The sequence below is a fragment of the Arachis stenosperma genome, chromosome 4, assembly GCF_014773155.1.
Source record: "Arachis stenosperma cultivar V10309 chromosome 4, arast.V10309.gnm1.PFL2, whole genome shotgun sequence".
Taxonomy (NCBI): Eukaryota; Viridiplantae; Streptophyta; class Magnoliopsida; order Fabales; family Fabaceae; genus Arachis; species Arachis stenosperma.
In genome coordinates, this window is record NC_080380.1 from 96,850,396 (window position 1) to 96,869,776 (window position 19,381).

Genomic DNA, 19,381 nt, shown 5'->3' on the forward strand with positions numbered 1-19,381 from the left:
TTATAAGTTTCCTATAAAAAATGCATTAATTTGAGCTCGATAAACCGCGAAAATCATTGCCTAACCTGGAATGGTCGGCAAGATGAAGGGACGAGCTACAAATTAATGTAAGAAGTTATGTAAACAACTCGTGAAACCGACCTCAAAATTAAGGCGGGACAAAAACGAAATGTAAAAGTAACTTGATAAAGTCCAACTAAACGAAGTCGGAACTTACAAAGGAATCAATATGCTGATCTACTCACCGACATTACCTTTTAATTTAGCAAAGAAACAACATTAAAAGTTGCTAAGACACGATCTTCAACTAAATGGCTGAAGAGGCTAAGAACTAACTCGAAAATCTAAATTCATTATCGAAATGAAGAAAGATTCTTTAACACAGTTTTAAAAAGTTGTTTAAACTACAAATAAAACAAAATAAATTGTTCAGGAACAAGCTATTACAAATAAAAGATTGTTCATAAAGGACTGACAAACTGAATTCCTGCGTGGTCTAGAATTTTCACAAAATAAATCCTCGTTGCAAGTATAGCTTCTAAACCGGCAAGGAATTCCTTTCGTACAACAACTTTGGTTGTCACTTAAGCAAACCCAATAAAATTTATAACCGAAGTATTTAAATCTCGGGTCGTCTTCTCAAGGAATTGAAGGGAGGTGTGATTTATTATTGGTTAAAGAAAACAGTATAATTTTGGGTTTTTAAAATGAGGAACAGGTTATTTAAATGGCAAGGAAAATAAATTAATAATTATAAAATCTCTTGGCAAGGTATAAGAAATTGAAGTCCTATCCTAGTTATCCTTATCAGGTGTGATGAGAATTGGACTCTGCTCCCACTTTAGTTAGCCCTTACTAAATAAAGGAAAGTCAAGCGGACTAATTAATTTGATCCTCACGTCCTAGTCAACTCCTATGGAAAGACTAGAGTTATTGGAGTACAAATTAATTAGCAAAGAATTCCAATTTCAATCAACAGCTGAGTTTGATAACTCAAGTGTTACTAATTACTCAACCAAGGCCAAAGGGTGTAAAAAGCTAAATTAAAGTCATAAGTATGAATTACTTCAAATTGCATAAATAAGAGAAATCAAGTCTGACATAAGGGTTCATAAACTAAAGTAATAGAATAAATACAAGTAGAAAATAAATTAAAGAAACATTGAACCTGTGATGATGAGAAGTAGTCTGAACATAATAGAAATCCTAAATCCTAATCCTAAGAGAGAGGAGAGAACCTCTCGCTCTAAAAACTTCATCTAAAAATCTAAAATTGTGAATTTGTATGTTGTATGAATTGTTCAATTATGAATGGATGCATTATCCTACTTTATAGCCTCTAATATGTGTTTTCTGGGTCGAGAACTGGGTCAAATATAACCCAGAATTCGCTGGTTATGAAATCAAACACGCTGATTTTCGTCACTGCGACACGTCCGCGTGGAGCACACGTTTGCGTCGCCTAGATGTACGGCAACTATAGCAAATTATATATCATTTCGAAGCCCCGGACGTTAGCTTTTCAACGCAACTAGAACCGCCTCATTTGGACCTTTGTAGCTCAATTTATGATCGATTTAGTGCGAGAAGGTCATACTGACAGCTTTGCAGTTCCTTCAATTTCTTGTATTCCTTCCACTTTTGCAAGCTTCCTTTCCGTTCTCCAAGCCATTCCTGCCCTGTAATCTCTGAAATCACTTAACACACATATCAAGGCATTGAATGGTAATAAGAGAGGATTAAACATAGCAAATTTAAAGCCCAAAAAGTATGTTTTCAATCATAGCACAAAATTAGGAAGGAGAGTGTAAAGACATACATTTTGTATGAACAAGTGTATGAAAGGTTGATAAAATCCACTCAATTGAGCACAAGATAAACCGTAAAATAGTGGTTTATCAATCTCCCCACACTTAAACATTAGCATGTCCTCATACTAAACTTAAGAGAAACTATAAGAGTGAAGGGGAATGGTAGAATGTATGAAATGCAACCTATCTATATGAATGCAACTACATGCAAAAAAATTATTCTACCTACTTGGTGAAAAGTAAATAAATATTTCAAGAACAAATATGAACTAGATTTCACTAATTCAAATCACAAAATAAAGTACAAGTAAACTTGCAGAAGAAAATAGTTCGTGAAAGCCGGGAACAAAGAATTGATCATCGAACCCTCACTGGAAGTGTATACACTCTAATCGCTCAGGTGTTTGAGGTTCGATCTCTCAATTCTCTACTAACATTGCTTTCTAAGGCTTGCTTTTCATCTAACAATCAACAAAAATTTAATGCACAAAATACACATATCAAGAGGTCTTTTAAGGGTTGTAATGGGGTTAGGGTTAAGGTAGGATTGTATTTGGTTAAGTGGACTAAAATCTGAATCCTTAATTAACCTAAACTTCTCACCTAACTTAGGACAATCCATGTAATTAAAATGCAAAATTTAACTACCCATTAATTATGTTTTCCACATATTCATGCATCCTAATTTCGAGTACAGTACATATGCATTGCTTTTACCATGTACTTTGGGGCTTTTTGTCCCCTTTTTATTATTTGCTCTTTTTTTCTTTTCTTTTTATCTTTTTCTTCTTTTTTTATTTTATTATTATTTTTTTCTAATTTTCTCAATGCATATGATTAAATTATTGAATGCATAAACATATCCTAAACATTTCTTTCACATTTTCATAAAGATATATAACACCCAATTCTTAAACCAAATGTTTCCAAACCCACTTTTTCCCACACTTAATTCGTGAGCACTCTCACTAGTCTAAGCTAACCAAGGATTCAAATTAGGGACATTATTGTTTTTCGCTTAGATTTAATGATGTGCTAAAATAAAGAACAAATGGGGTAAAATAGGCTCAAATTGGTTTGCAAAGGATAATGAAAGGTAAGGCCATATGGGTATGTAAGCTTAGTGAAATAAGGCCTCAATCATATAAGTGCATGCATACATCAAATAATGGGAATATAGAATTAAGCAAGACAAAGATCACAATTTTAGAGAGAAAAACACACACCAAAAATAAAATATTGGTTGATAAAATGTAACCAATCAAATAGGCTCAAAATCTCACTGATTTTGTGTGTTCGAGCTCTAAACCATGTTCCAAAATAATATTTCTTCAAACAAGTTTCTCCAAAAGTTTAATTCAAATTAGTGAAATACTACAAAAAATTTTCTTGAAAAAGAAAATATTACTTCAACCAAGTAGTTGGTAAAATATGCACAAAATGTAACAAACATGCAATCAAACATGCAAATGGAACAACTAACTACAAAGAAAATTTAAACATTGGTGTTGAGACAGGAAGGTACTAACCCACGGAGATCGATATCGACCTCCCCACACTTAAAGATTGCACCATCCTCGGTGCATGCTAAGATGTGCAGCAGGACGGGCTGCTACAACTGATGCTTTTCTTTAGAGATTGTGCAGATGGACTTGTCTGTTGCCCCATATAGAAGTTTTTTTTCCCTTTCTCGGTGGCCAGCTTGAAAGAAGAGGAAAAAGAAGAAAAAGTAACCCAGAAAGTATGGGTGAGTTAATGCCAAATAATAAGGGTCTCATTTACATGGTAGCTACAACATGCACATGAGAAAGTAATAGAAGCACATGGCATACCAATGGTGCAAATTTTGCAACAATGGGGAGGAGTGTGGGTAATAAAAGACAATATAAATTCACGTCAATACAAAATTAATACAAGTATCATAAAAGATTAGCATTGACTTAAATAATATTACCCAACAGTGTAAAACAAGTCACTGAGCACCAAAATAATACCAGAAAAGACGCAACAGTTGAATATGAACAAGTAACACTACTGGAAAAATAATAAATTTAGAAAAAAAAAGAAAAATATGCACAAAATTAAAATTCAATGAATGAAATATGCAAATAAATTAAGTAGAATAGAATTGAAGTGAAGAGGGATGAGAAGTTAAAGAGAGGAAGAAGAAAGTAAGAAAGGAGGAAGGAAAAATTAGGATTGGGGAAGAAAAGATAAGATTTTTTTTTTGCGCTGATTTGGATAAGCTGTGCGGCGCAGGCGACGCGGACGCGTGCCACGCGTTCGCGTGAGTTGCAAAATTTTATGACGACGCGTACGCGTGGGGCATGCGTACACGTGACTTGATTTGTGCCATTGGCGCTAGAGCAGCCTCGCGTTCGCGCAACTTTCTATTTTGTTTGCATATTGCCAAAAATTTGGGTGACGCGTGCGCGTGGGTGACGCACATGCAGGAATGGCTTGACTTTTAAAAATGATGCGGACATGTCGGTGATGCGTTCGCGTGGTAAGAGTTGTGCTTCTGGCACAATTCCAGCCCCACTCCATCCTAACTTTCTGCCATGAACCCATTTACGTCGATTTCGCGGACTTACGCGTGCGCGCGGGTGACGCGTACGCGTGAAGGGCTGGATTCGCAAACGACACGGACGCGTCAGGGATGCGTTCGCGTGGGCGTGTTTGTGCCTGAGGCACGCCTCCAGCCATGCTCCCGCGTGACTTTCTGTTCAAATCCCCCTTTTTTGCTAATTCTCCTTTGACTCGGACGCGTCAGCGACGCGGTCGCGTGCATCACTTTTTTTTGTGTGCAGTATGCAGAGTGCAGATGCTGACATGATGAATGAGCACTAATAAAAATAGGATAAAATAAAACTAAGAAGAAAACAAAGTAAAATAAAACTAAGACTGGAAAAGAACGATCATACTATGGTGGGTTGTCTCCCACCTAGCACTTTTAGTTAAAGTCCTTAAGTTTGACATATGGTGAGCTCCTTGTCATGGTGGCTTATGCTTGAACTCATCTTGAAACTTCCACCAATGCTTGGACTTCCATAAAGCTCTAACATCTCCAAGTAAATTCACCCATCTTTGATGGAGTTCTTCACAAGCTTTGAGCTCCCAAAATTGATCCTCATATATACCTGGATCCCAAATCTTGTTTCTGTACCCGTCTTCAAGTGAAACATGATGATTCTATCCGGGTGGTAAGCAATCCGAATTCTCACTACGGCATCCAAACAGCTTCCTAGACCCATTCAATCGAGCTCTACACCAATATTTGCACTTCAGCTTGGAGTGTGCAACCGTATTGAACCTTGCAGGGCAACTTCTACCACTAACCATTTTCCTCTTACTCTTAATACCACAAAGAGCTCTAAGCTTACCATCCATCTCAAGTAGCTCATATTCAAGTGAGAAAGTAAAGGTTAAGGATAGGTATTTTACCCACTTGAATGTTGTGTTGGACAGTAATGGCCTTGGGAGAGGTGTTTCTAATGAACTTGCAAGCTCCACTCCTTTGTGTTCTTCTTTGACAACTGCCACTTCTTTGCAAGCTTCTTCAATATCAACCTCTTCCACTTAGTAGCTTTCTTCCAATTCAATCTCTTCTTCATTGCTCACCAAGAGCATGGGAGGTTGTGCCTCTTCTTCTTGAATATCCATCTCTTGATCAACCTCTTCCAAGTCTTCAACTATAATATGCCTTGGAGGTTGTACACCTTCCTCAACATCAACATCAAACACCTTGGAAGAAGGCTCTATGACTTGACCTTCCCATGGAGGTTCAACATCTCCTAAGTCTGCAACCACTTTTTCCTTTTCAATAATTGCTACTTTGTCCAGTTGTTTAAGTATAAAATCGTACTCCTCCTTGATTATTTCTTTTCTATGACAACTCCCTTCAACTACTCCTTCATCTGCAAAGGTCTCTTCTACCTTCACCTTTAGTGCCTCCTCTAGCTCCTTATAAAGTATGGATTCGCGAAGATGATCCCTTCTCTCTTGTTCCATGTCAATAGCATCATTGGGATCATGTTGTTCTTGGATTGATGGTTGTGGGTGCTCTTCAAGGGAAGGTGGTGATGGGATGGAGAGATCATTATGGGATTGAAAAAGAAGTATACTAGAGCTTGAGGATTGATTGTTGAAGGTATTTGGTGGTCCAATTTGGGCGACGAGAGCTTGTATAGCAGAGTTTAGATCGGTAAGTGCTTTCTCCATGGAGGTTTGGGGTGGATAGGAGGGCTCATTTGTTGGGAGAAAGGGTTCATGGTAGGAAGGTGGTTCATCTTGATAATGATAAGGAGATGGTGTATATTGAGGTGGTGGTTCATGAGAGTAGTTGTGTTGGAATGGGGGTGGTTCTATGTATGGTTCATTTGGCTCATAAGGTGGTTGGTATGTTGTATACGGACTAGGGTCATATGGAGGTGAATGGTGGAAAGGGGCTTGTGAGTATGGTGGTCCAAAGTCATGTTGAGGAGGGAGTTCATAGGCATATGGTGGTGGTTGTTGATAATCAAAAGAGTGCTCACCATAGCCATTGCCTTGATATGCATCACAGAATGGTTGTTGATAGTCCATTGGAGGTGGTTGTTGACATGAGGGTTGATCAAATCCTTGTGGCTCCTCCCATCTTTGATTGTTCCATCCTTGATGCATGTTCTCATTGTAATCTCCTTTTTCTGCAACATAGTTGTAACCAGACTCATAGCCAAAGGGGTGAGAGTTCATAGTAGTGAGAGAAAATAAAAACAAAAACTAATAAAAAAATTAATGAAAATAAACTCTTAAAACTAGAAACACTCACAACAATATAAGATAAAAATTTGAAAAAGGTTTAAATTTTGAAAAGGTTTGATTTTTAAAATTTTAAATTTAAATTTTGAATTTTGAATTTTGAATTTTGGAATTTAAATATTGAAATTTGAAATTTGATTTTGAAATAAGATAAGATAAGATTTTGAAAAAGATATGATTTTTGAAAAAGATTTGAATTTTGAAATTTAAAACTAAGATAAGATAAGATAAAAATTTTAAAATAAAAATCTGAATTTTTTTTGTAATTTTTGAAAAAATCAATTAAAAAGCAAATATTTATAATAACCAATAATAAGGCACACGTTTGCAATTCCCCAGCAACGGCGCCATTTTGACGAACTGAATTCCTGCACAGTCTAGAATTTTCACAAAATCGTTGCAAGTGTAACTTTTAAACCGGCAAGGAATTCCTTTCGTACAAAAGCTTCGGTTGTCACTTAAGCAAACCCAATAAAATTTATAACCGAAGTATTTAAACATCGGGTCCTCTTCTCAAGAAAATGCAGGGAGGTGTGATTTATTATTGGTTAAAGAAAACAGTATAATTTTGGGTTTTTAAAATGAGGAAGAGGTTATTTAAATGGCAAGAAAAATAAATTAATAATTATAAAATCTCTTGGCAAGGTATAAGAAATTGAAGTCCTGTCCTAGTTATCCTTATCAGGTGTGATGAGAATTGGACTCTGCTCCCACTTTAGTTAGCCCTTACTAAATAAAGGAAAGTCAAGCGGACTAATTAATTTGATCCTCACGTCCTAGTCAACTCCTATGGAAAGACTAGAGTTATTGGAGTACAAATTAATTAGCAAAGAATTCCAATTTCAATCAACAGCTGAGTTTGATAACTCAAGTGTTACTAATTACTCAACCAAGGCCAAAGGGTGTAAAAAGCTAAATTAAAGTCATAAGTATGAATTACTTCAAATTGCATAAATAAGAGAAATCAAGTCTGACATAAGGGTTCATAAACTAAAGTAATAGAATAAATACAAGTAGAAAATAAATTAAAGAAACATTGAACCTGTGATGATGAGAAGTAGTCTGAACATAATAGAAATCCTAAATCCTAATCCTAAGAGAGAGGAGAGAACCTCTCGCTCTAAAAACTTCATCTAAAAATCTAAAATTGTGAATTGTATGTTGTATGAATTGTTCAATTATGAATGGATGCATTACCCTACTTTATAGCCTCTAATATGTGTTTTCTGGGTCGAGAACTGGGTCAAATATAACCCAGAATTCGCTGGTTATGAAATCAAACACGCTGATTTTCGTCACTGCGACGCGTCTACGTGGAGCACGCATTCGCATCACCTAGATGTACGGTCACTATAGCAAATTATATATCATTTCGAAGCCCGAATGTTAGCTTTCCAACACAACTAGAACTGCCTCATTTGGACCTCTGTAGCTTAAGTTATGATCGATTTAGTACGAGAAGGTCAGGCTGACAGCTTTGCAGTTCCTTCAATTTCTTGTATTCCTTCCACTTTTGCATGCTTCCTTTCCGTTCTCCAAGCCATTCCTGCCCCGTAATCTCTGAAATCACTTAACACACATATCAAGGCATCAAATGGTAATAAGAGAGGATTAAACATAACAAATTTAAAGCCTAAAAAAGCATGTTTTCAATCGTAGCACGAAATCAGGAAGGAGAGTGTAAAGTCATGCATTTTGTATGAACAAGTGTATGAAAGATTGATAAAATCCACTCAATTGAGCACAAGATAAACCGTAAAATAGCGGTTTATCATGGACCTACACATCGGGCTATTTTAAAACTACGAAAAGAAACTACAAAGGATTAAGATCGTCCCTAGTAACAGCGTCCTTGGTTTGGGAAGAAGGCGTCGTGCCATACTCAGAAACTTGCACAACCGGAATAGGTCTAGTCAGCGAAGGAAGAAGCTCGACGTTAATGACCTCAGAGAGAACCTTGGGATTCTGAGGTGTCTAACCCACTTCTGCACCTAAAGCCTTCGGGGCTGGCAAAGGAACCTCCTCATCATTCTTAGAAGTCAGGACGATCTTCCTATCTACTATAGTATTATCTTGGCTGTACAAGGAAAAATCCCCCTCGAGGGCAATAATTTGGATCTGGGCTTTCAGGTTTGCAAACATCTCATCCATTCTCTTAGCCACAGACTCTTCAAATGTTGCATATTTATCCTGGGACTTAGCCAGCTCCTCCTCAAGGTCAAGCCTCTCTCTGAAAACACGGGTATAGCTCTCCTCTACCTTCTTCTTCAGTCCCTCCGACATAGCCAAGGCCACCTCTGCCTTCTTTGCCTTGGCCTGAGCTTTATCTAAGTCAGACGTCAACTCATCTCTCTCCTCCTCAAGCTCCTTATTTATCTCTTTCAACCTCTCCTTCTTAGCCTGAGCAGCCACCAAGGAGTTATGGGTGGTGATAAGGGGAGCTTTCTCCAATTCCTTGCCCAAGGCAGCGCATACACCTGCTGTCCAAATTCCACCTCGGGTCAGGAGTTGGAGATGGTTCTTGATGGTCACATCGTCCATACTGATATGGCTGTAGAGAAGAATGTGTTTTTCACTCCAAGCGAGTCCGTCGAAGCCCTTGTCATAAATACTCACCCCTCAGCAGTCTTTTGTCTTTTTGGAGGATGTTCGGAGGAGGAAAAAGGAGAAGGACAAACCACGGACTGTTCGGAGGAGAGTCAGAAGGAATTAGTCGAGATGTTGGGATGGGTATAATTTTTTTGAAGCTGCGGCGCCCGAGTCCGACTTAGAGGGAGAAGATCGGGTAGAGGTATCACCTATTTCCTTTAGTTATATGCCACGAGCCACGACGTTCTTTCTGGTGGCCCAGAGTGTCTTCATGGCAGCCGACTTGAGAGAAATTCTTTCTGCAAATAAAAGCACATTAGTCGCCAACACAAACTTACAACCAAAATTTATAAGCACAAAGTAAGAAAGCTACCTAGCTCGGACTGAAGTTAACTAGGATCCACAAAAAATTTTTTTGTGTCCAAATAAGGAGCCTGACCTAGCACTCTTGAAGCAAGCCAACTAAACTCTTCTCAAGGCCATCTAAATCATTTTTCTAGAGATTGTCGCAAAAAACGGCGTCAAAATTCGACCTCTAGAGCAGTTTCCTTGAGTATGTCTCCTCACGGAAAAGGATGTCTACCCGTGGCACTTTGGTAATGGCTCGGCAGCCTATTATAGGGGGAGGGGTGTCGTGCTGGTGAAACTCGATTTGCCCAAAGGCTTGCTGGGCGCAATGCCAGCAAGATGCACGATGCCTTGCCATCCCCTAGGCACACATTGTATTGGCTATCACGGGTTTCTCTTTCCAGTATAACGGGAAATAGGATTCATCATTCTCATATAAGAAGAAAGGTTTGGCATCCTCAACAGCTTGGATTTTGAAGAAGAAATTTTTTAAATCATGAAAGTACTCTTCAAAGATAGAAAAACCTTCTGATGCGTGCGCATCATGTTGTGTTTTTGTATGCTTTTTCATATAAGAAATAAATGCATAATGCTTAATTATGAAGAGTTTTGGTGCTCAAATTGGATATTGCTTTGATTCTTTTGGTTTCATGATTCTTGTAGGTAATTTTTAGAAAAAAAGAAGCAAAAGAACAAGGAGGAACCAAGAATTAAAGACAAGTGCAAAGAGAATTTGTGGATGCTATCAACCCTGACCTCTTCACACTCCAACAAGCATAACTAGAGGTACAGAGGTTCAATTGAGTTGGTTTCAACGGTATTGGAAAGCCAACTTTCAGAGTTTTTCAACGATATATAATAGTATACACTTTTTCTCCAGATTGTACGGCCTTGGTGGCGCCTAACTTGGGATTTTCCAAGTTAGGCGCCGGATGAAGACAAGCACGCCAAGTCCTTACGGGAAGGGTGGCGCCTTAGTTGAAGCCAAACATGCAAATACACGCTGCCATAGTGGTGCCTAACTTGGGATTTTCCAAGTTAGGCACCAATCATCAAGTTAAGCGCTAGCTTTGGAGTCTGCAGTGGTCCCGCGCAATGATTTTATTTATTTTTTATTAAAAATTTATTTTATTTACAAATAGTAAAATATATTATTTAGTTTTAGAAAATATATTTTACATTAATTAGGATTAGATATAAAATGAGAAGAGATCTTGACCTACGGTTTCTCTTCTTCTTCCTCTCCTACTCTCCTAATTTTCATTCCACAATTTCATACATTTCTCTACTATGGTTTATTTTCTCCATGAGGAACTAAGCCTCCATTGTTAAGGCTAGGAGCTCTATTTACTTTGATGGATTAATAACTATTTGTTCTTCTACTCTTGATTAATATTTTGATTATTGTTTAAGAATTGGTTTCGTTCTTCATTCTAAGAATTAGTGATTATTAGGAAATAACCCTAATTCAATTTGAATTCTATTTGAATCTTGGAAAAGTTATATCATTAGAATTACATCTTGAAATCAATTCCTCACAACTCTCTATTATCTGGATTTAATGCATACGTGACATATAATCGTCTTATTTTTGGGTATCTAGGTTCTGTATGGCTCAGAAACTAGTTTTGAACTTAACCCTCTAATCGGAATCAAGTGACCAAGGAATTGGCGGTTAATGAAGGTTAGAGGAGACTAAAAAGGTCTAAGAAATTAGGGTTTAGTCACATATAATTTGCCATGAACATAATCTTTGCATGATCAAGGGAGTCAATATTGAATATTAATCCGAAAATTTAAATATCTCTGACACCTTAACTATCTTTATCATATTATTTTTTTAACCAATTTTAGTTTGTTTTTATTTAATTCTCTATTTTTATGTTGTTTGCTATTAAAACCCTAAATTTTGATTGTCTGACTAGAATAATCAATTGACTATTGTTGCTTGATCCATTAACCCTCGTGGGATCGACCCTAACTCACCTGAGGTATTACTTGGTATGACCCGGTTAGTTTGTAGATTATAAAATCCCGCACCACCGTCCTACCATGAACGACACAAAATGAAATCCAAGCTAGATTTTTTGAATCAAATGGCTTCGTTAGAATAGAGAGGTAAAAGAAAACTTTGAGGGAAGGTCGAACATCAAACTCCCGACATAGAAGTTGGTATATTTTCAGAAAGGCCCAAGAATTAGGGTGAAGTTGGGAAGGGGTGACATTGTAAGTCGAGAGGACATTAATCTCAAAATTGGAAAATAGAAGCCAAACGTCTATCTTAGTTAAAAAGCAATCATAAGCGTAAAAGAATGGGCGTTTCGACCTATCTAATGGGGGAAAGCATACCTTCTCTTCGGGATCAGCCACTACTATCTCGTAGTTTCACTCATCTTCCTGGTTCTCACAAAACCTATGGTGCCTACGAAAAGTTTTGGCATACTCTCTATGTAACATCCCTCATTTTTGAAAAAATCTAAATATAAATAAATTGTGATTTTACCTTATTGAGTTTAAACTTTATAATTTTAGAAATTATTTTATTAGAGATAATTAAATAGATTCGGAGATAATTTCGTTTTAAATCAAATAAGATTCTTAAGTAATTTTCTATAATGGAATATTTTGTATAATTTTAGTAATTGAAAAATTAGAAAGGATTGTATAATTTAATTCAAGTAACTTTTATTCTGAAAGGGTTACGATTTATTTTATTAATTTGATATCTTATTTTATAAATTAGTCAATTAAGAATAATTAAATTAGTTTTATTAATATTTGGGGTTTAAGTTAATTAATATTCTTATGTAATTTTTATAATTGGTTATTTCATATGCTTTGGAAACAAAATTTAGTGATGGAAGTATTATATAATTTAATTTAAGTAATTTTCATTATGAATAAATTATGGTTTATTTTATTACTTTGAGCTCTATGAGATTTATTTATTAGGAATGATTAAATGGATTTTTATAAATACTTAAAGTTTAAGTAATTTTATTATAATTAGATATTTTGTAAATTGAAATTAAAGTTTCGGTGATAGAAAAAATAATAAAAAGTTATATCATTTAATTTGAATAATTAATATTGAGTTTAAACTATATTTTATAAAAATGTGATTAATATGCTTATTTTATAATTTACACTATAAATAATTAATTAAACTTAGCAATATGTTGATAAATAATGTTTTTATATATTTTTAAGAGAGTATATTTGATTTTAAAATTACTCTACTCTTCAATTTTATCAAAATATCTATTCATATATATCCTTATTTCTTTATAAAATCCTAATTTCGCTAAATTCCTAATTGATATCCTAATTTCACAAATAAACACAAACACAGAAAGGAAAGAAAGGGAACAGGGGGAGCTCGAGGGAGAAAAGGGGGAGACGAGAGACTGAGAAACAGGGGAAGGGGGAGTAAGAGAGCACGAGATGCAGAGGGAAGAGGGGAAGGGGGGAGTAGCGCCGGTGGGTGTCTCTGCTACCGTGGCTGCTGTTGCCGTCGAATAGAAGAGGGAGGGAGGCTGTCGCACTTCTAGCTGCCGCTGAAGCTCCCCTCACCACTGTCAACGTTGGTTAGGGCAGAGGAGAAGAGGAAGAATAACGGAGAAGTGAGACTGACGGGGAGGGTAATACGGTTGTTGTTGATTTGGAGCTGCTACAAGAACGGCGTTTCCTGCTTCTAATCTCTGTCCTTTTGATTTTTGGAGCTGCCGTGGATGGAGCTTGTAATCAGAGAAAGCAAGCTGCCGCCACCAACTCTTAATTCAGCCAGTGTCTTCCTCCTTGTTCTAATTTCAATTTTCCTATTTCTGAAACCGTAACACTCTCACCCTTACTCTGATTATACTTTGTTTCTCTTCCATGTGCTTGTTTTAATCATGGTTGCCTATATATTTGTTGCTCAGCCCCTTTCTGGCACCTATTTCCTGTTACAATTAGGTCGAGTATTGAAGCTGGTGCTGCCATGGGACGATTGAAGTTGTTACTGATTCTGATTTTGCTATCTGGGTACTGGTCTTATCTTCTCCTTAGAGTTGATCCATTTACACGTTTTGTTTTGTCACTGCTGTGGTTGCCATGTTCTGGTTTTAATTCTATTTTAGTTCTTGCTTTGTCTTGAATTCTTAGAGCTGAAATTGCTTTGGATTCCTATCCAATTTGAATCCTCTATCTTACTGTAACCATGGTCAGTGCTGCGAAGGCTAATATTGTTGCTGTTCCGGTTGCGTGAGAGTTACCGCTGCTGCCTTGAAACTAAAAGAGAAGAGAGTTGTTACGTTAAAGTATGCGATTGCGACATCGAGGTAGGGGGTTTAAAATGATTTCAATTTAAGAATGCCTACAAGGTTTATTGAATAACTGCAAATAGATTTAATACCTGTGAGTAATTGATTGACTATGTGAATATTGAATTGTGGCTGAAATTGTAATTGGAATGGTTGGGATTGTGACTTGGAATTGTTGATTAGTGATATTGATTGATTGTGTGGACTGGGAATTGTTTGATGACTAATTGTTGGGAATTCCTGAATTTTAATGGGTTATGTTGGATTTGTTGCCATTGAGTTGTTATTTGGTATATTGTAATGTTAATGAACTTGGTTGGTGGTTGAGTTGGAGTTGTTTTGAGGGGTTTTGAAGGGTTGGATTTTGAATACTAAATAGATTGCTGAAAATCTGATTTTTGAAATTAAAAAGTGACTTTGGAAGTGAAACAGTTATCCAACGATAATCGAAATGGTATAAGAGTAAAGGCTGGGTAAAGTATGATAAAAGTTGTTGTTGAGACTCAATTTTGAGAAGTTTGAATTAATTATAGAACTAGTTAGGATTTTTCAAAGTTAAAATGTAAAACTTGATTTTCTGCATTATTTTTAAAAGAAGCCGGAAACTTTGAAAAACTATAACTATTTCTGTGATTATCGGAATTGCGTGAGACCAAGTCCGGATTGAGCTTGGGAATGTAGGGAACTGGACTGCTGAATTTGAGACTTTTTCACTAAGTTTATGATTTATGGTAAATTTTTGAATTATGGATGTCGAATCTGGTTTTTCTGCTGAGCATTTAACACAGCAGCAACTTGTTTCCTCTATTAGAAATTCTCCAGTTTGCATTTTGAAATGAAACCAATTTTAAATAAAACTTTATTCCTATTATTTTAATGCCGTAAAATTTCAGAACAATTGGACTTGTAGTTTTAAAGATATGAATTTTTGAAAGATGACGCATTATGCAGAAAAAACCAGATTCTGTTTTCTTAAATCAGTAACTTTGAGAATTTATAACTTTTGATCCTGGATAGATATTGAGATGCAACCAATTGGAGGTGAAAATTAAGTATGTTTAGCATATGTGACTTAAATTTCAGGGCTATCCATGTTTTAATGAATAAGTTATGGGACTTGGAAGAAGATAATTTCATTAACTTTTAAAGCAGAATTCTGCAGAAAATTAGTCAACTTCTAGGTTATATAACTTCTTCATCAAAAATGATATTGACCTGAAACCAATTGGAAAAGAAACTTGGATGAATGTAGTTGAACTGTATTAATTTTCAAAGTCATTGGATTTAACTTGGATTTTATATTGAATTTTGAATGTCACATGCTACTGCTGTTTTTCTGGTTTTACGCACTGCAGAGCAGTCTCGGTTTTTCCTTTATTCCTAAGGCTAGAGAAACCAGAAAATTATGATCTTTGGTTTGTTAGAAAGCTTATTTCAAGACGAACGCCTGGACATAAAGTTTGCGCAATTCCGAGTTCATTTGCTATATTAAAAACAGAAAAGAAGATAAGGTGTTGAGAATGCTTGAGTGAGAGTTATGAGTTCATAAAATTAAAGATGAACCTTAGCGTTATATGGCTGATTCAATATTGGAATTTGCTTGTTTCTGAATTGAATTGATATTGGAAAGGTTGAAAAGAGTTTGGTAAATTGTTTGGTTGGGACCCGTAAGGGTGGCTAAGTCCTATTTTTAAAGGAGATTATGTCCGAATTTTTATAAAAGTATAAGGACTTAACCAAAATCAATATTTAAGGTTTATTTAATGATAATAACTTCAATGATTCTTTTAAGAAAAGATTATTTGGTATATGAGATTGTTGGCAAGGGCGTGGGTCTTGTCCCGCTTGCGTATTTGCAATTATGAAAGAAAAAGGAAAGAGTAATGTACTTATTGTATGATTATCTGTTGCTTGAAGCAACCCAAGAGATATTTATTTATTTGTTTGTTGTTTGAAGCAACCCAAGAGATGTCTGTTTGTTGCTTGAGGCAACCCAAGAGATATTGTTTGCTTATTTGTTGCTTAATGCAACCCAAGAGATATTATATATATATTTGTTGCTTAATGCAACCCAAGAGATATTGTGTATTTATCTGTTGCCCTGAGGCAACCCAAGAGTAATTTTCCGTTCCCAAGAGTATATTTCCTGCGAGTAGAAAGCAGAGGCTGTCTCAATAGAGCTGCTAATAATTATATGCGCATTTATTTGAACGGAGAATCGTATCCGGGAAATCGTGAACTCGTGACCGGATAAATGTCGGGAATGCAGGTGCTAACCGACACATGAGCTCATGGCCTGCACTAGGACTAGACATTCATCATATGCATCTATGTGACATTGTTTGGGTGTGTATATTGTAATTGGTTTGCCTAAGTGAATAATTCTGTTTAACTGCTAATTGCTATACTTGATGTAATTGCTCTTGATTGTGTTTGAACCTCATTACTTGTGGTTGTAACTGATTGACTGGATTGTGGTGAATTGGATGTTGATTGAATTGCTTAGGCCTGAGGCCGTGATTGGTTTGTGTTTGAGGTCTAGTAAAGTATGAAAGATTAAGCTGGTTCAGCATAGACTTAATAAACCTATGCTTGGAACAAATTAATCATTCATACAGTCTAGGAAACTTTTAAGAGTTTTATAAAGAAAATATGGGTCTAGCATTTTGAATAATTAACTAACACTTTTAAAGAAGGTTAATTTTCTTTTAGATGTCTCTGAATGAAATTAACTATTTGCGCTTTATTCTTTACTTTCACGGCATTCTCGACCTCTACTGAGAACATGTGGTTTGGTTCTCACCCCCAAATTTTCCACCCTTTCAGTGACACAGGTTTGAAGACGCAACTTGAAGCTGCGAGCGATTAGTAGGTTTTCTTTATGGTTTAATTTGGTCTGGTAGAGTCCCCTCGCCGATTGTCCCTTGAGATTTTATTTCATATAGAGGGGTAGGTTTAGTATATTGTATTTGAGTTTTATTTGGTTTCTTTTGTATAAGTATTATTATCAATAATATTTATGTGATTATTATTATTTGTAAATGTTTGAATTATGACTTTAATGAATAAAAAAACAAAATTTTCTGGAATTTTCTTAAAACTAAAATGCGAACTCGATACAGAGGCTCGATAATTAAGTAGTTAATACTAGAGAAGGTTACGTAATGTTCTTTCTAGTAGAAATACCCTGACTTAAGCAAGGTATTTTGCTGGAAGGGATGTTACACTCTATCAATCACAGGAACATGAGCTAGGGTAGAAGTATCTACCCAAGTTAAAAGAGAAGAGGGGACTTTTGTTGACATATCGTGAATAACATATCGAGACATAAAGTTATACCTACAAATACAACACACAAAGAAGCCATCACGAAACGAACTCAGACACCAAGCAAAGGAAGTTGACAGAATAGCAATTTCAAAAGAATGTGTTCACAATCAAATTCAACAGTTAAAAAATGATGTCACTTTCGAGCAAGCAAACGCAACACCATTTGGGGACAACATAATCAAAGTCTATAGCAACAATCTCAAACAATAGACAAGTTAAAAAAATGTTTTCAAGAACAAACAAGTAGTGGCAGTTAAAGGAAAAAATAAAACTCCCATCATCAACAAATATTTCCAAACATCATTTAAAGTATCATTCAAAATAGATACAAGAACCCATAAAAGTTGAAAACAACAAAAAGATGGGTAAAAATACCAACCTTGGGAAAACACACGAATGGAAGGGCACGTCAAACAGAAAGAAAGCTCGAATGTTCCTTTTCGAAGCACAAAAAAATCTTCAAAAGATTCAAGATGGAGAAATATTGAGCTAAGAACGTTGTTGTGAAGCAAGAACAGGGGAAGAAGAGCAAAGGGTTTTGGATGAAGGAAATGAAGAAGAAAGAAATGTTTTCAGAAATGGAAAAGAGAAAAAGAAAGATGTGAAGCTTTTATAAGAAACAAGGGGCAAAAAAGACATTTTTCACCCCTCTTTAAAGCCACGCACAGATTCCAAGAAAACTATCGCGTAACGTTCGCCATATCATAAAAGTGGCAACGTTTCAAAATTCGAAACACGTCGAGTACCCGACCTCATAAAGTCGGCGTACCCGAGATAGGAAGCAGGAACTATAAATGCTTGAACGCAACCTCATGAAAGCTCGGATTCAAGCAGGGGCACTGTTCATATCCTGGCCCAAAATTAAAGACAGGCCTAATAAGGATAAAAGGCCCATCCAAAAAAGGGTGGCCTCTCCAAACTTACCCTACCTCTTAAGAGGTCGGACACGACAAAAAGGTCTAGCTTTACTTATCTAAAATAAGCAACTTTCTTCCCAAATCTCTTTTACTATCTCTATCTCCACTTAAAGATATATCCCAACAAACTCCTAAGATAAAAGGAACGATCATCCACCAACAAAGGTGGAACTACTCAAAAAAGGTGGTTACCGACTCTACTATAAATACACTGACACTCCTCAGGTATATTCACGTTCTAATATACTAAAAACCTGCTTAAAGCCCTTGCTAATTTAAACATCAGAGTCTTTTATAGGTACCACCCCAGACCTCCTCATGGGGAACTCAAACAGCGACACCTCGGCATAAGAACAAGTCGGACGCTACCTCACAAGGAGACTGGACTTCTTGTTTAGGCCCAAACTACCGTTTCAGGTAACCCCTGGAACAAGAAGTAAAAATGATAAAGTGAGCGGAGGAAGCGGGTGAGTTTGGACTAAGGTGCATGGAAGGGAGCGCTATTGTACCGGTCAATTCCAATATGTAGGCACCTTCAGTTTTGGAGTTTTTGTCCACATGCTAGTTTTCCGTTAGATGTTTCTTTGTAGAAAATGTAGATTGGCTAAGAGCTCTATCTTCATGCGTATGTTGATTCAGCGTTTTCATGCTTTGAATGCAACTCGATTCAGCGTATCCACGTCAATATTGCGAAAAAAAATGATTGCCACTGTAATAAAAAGGATGACAATTAGGTAATAATTTTTAAATTGTGGCATTTTGATAAATAATTTTTAAAATAGTAGGAAAATAATAAAAAAACCTACATATAGGACATAGTTTTTTAGTGTTTATGTAACACCCTACTATATAAAGTTTTACGTTTAAATCGTAGAACAGAGGTAGTGTGGTGTTACGGACCTCTGAACAGTAAAATATATATACATAATAGTGGAAAAAGAAAATATACTATGAGCCTTGAAAAACGGGTAAAACAAAATCGCAAAATAAAAAATGCAACGCTCAAGAAATATGATTACTTGCGTGCTAAGAAACCTAATAGGAAATAATAAGGATAAGCAAGGGAATAAAAGAAGGCCAAGTATACAACATAACTAGCTCCTGGCTCAGCCAGCGAAGCCAAGGCTGACCGGAGAATATATATATACATATATACATACATAGGTATCCCAAAATACATCAAACTACCAAAATAAGCTCTTATCTCTCCTTGCAACGTCGTTAAAATGCCACGCCATGCGTACGCGTGGGCTATGCGTACGTGTGGATGGACGTTTTTCCAAAT

The 19,381-nt window shown here is 36.2% G+C and overlaps 1 long non-coding RNA gene across 3 annotated transcripts; it reads left to right on the forward strand.

Moving 5' to 3' along the window:
• The first annotated feature begins 12,889 nt into the window (after positions 1 to 12,889).
• Positions 12,890 to 17,496, forward strand: LOC130973268 (uncharacterized). 3 transcript variants are annotated; one of them, XR_009084097.1, is made up of 4 exons: positions 12,890 to 13,380; positions 13,469 to 13,571; positions 13,667 to 13,867; positions 16,676 to 17,496. It is a non-coding gene; the product is annotated as an uncharacterized LOC130973268 (long non-coding RNA). The 3 variants fall into 3 exon arrangements; XR_009084095.1 differs by having other exon boundaries at positions 13,692 to 13,867; XR_009084096.1 differs by having other exon boundaries at positions 13,755 to 13,867.
• The last annotated feature ends 1,885 nt before the right edge of the window (positions 17,497 to 19,381 follow it).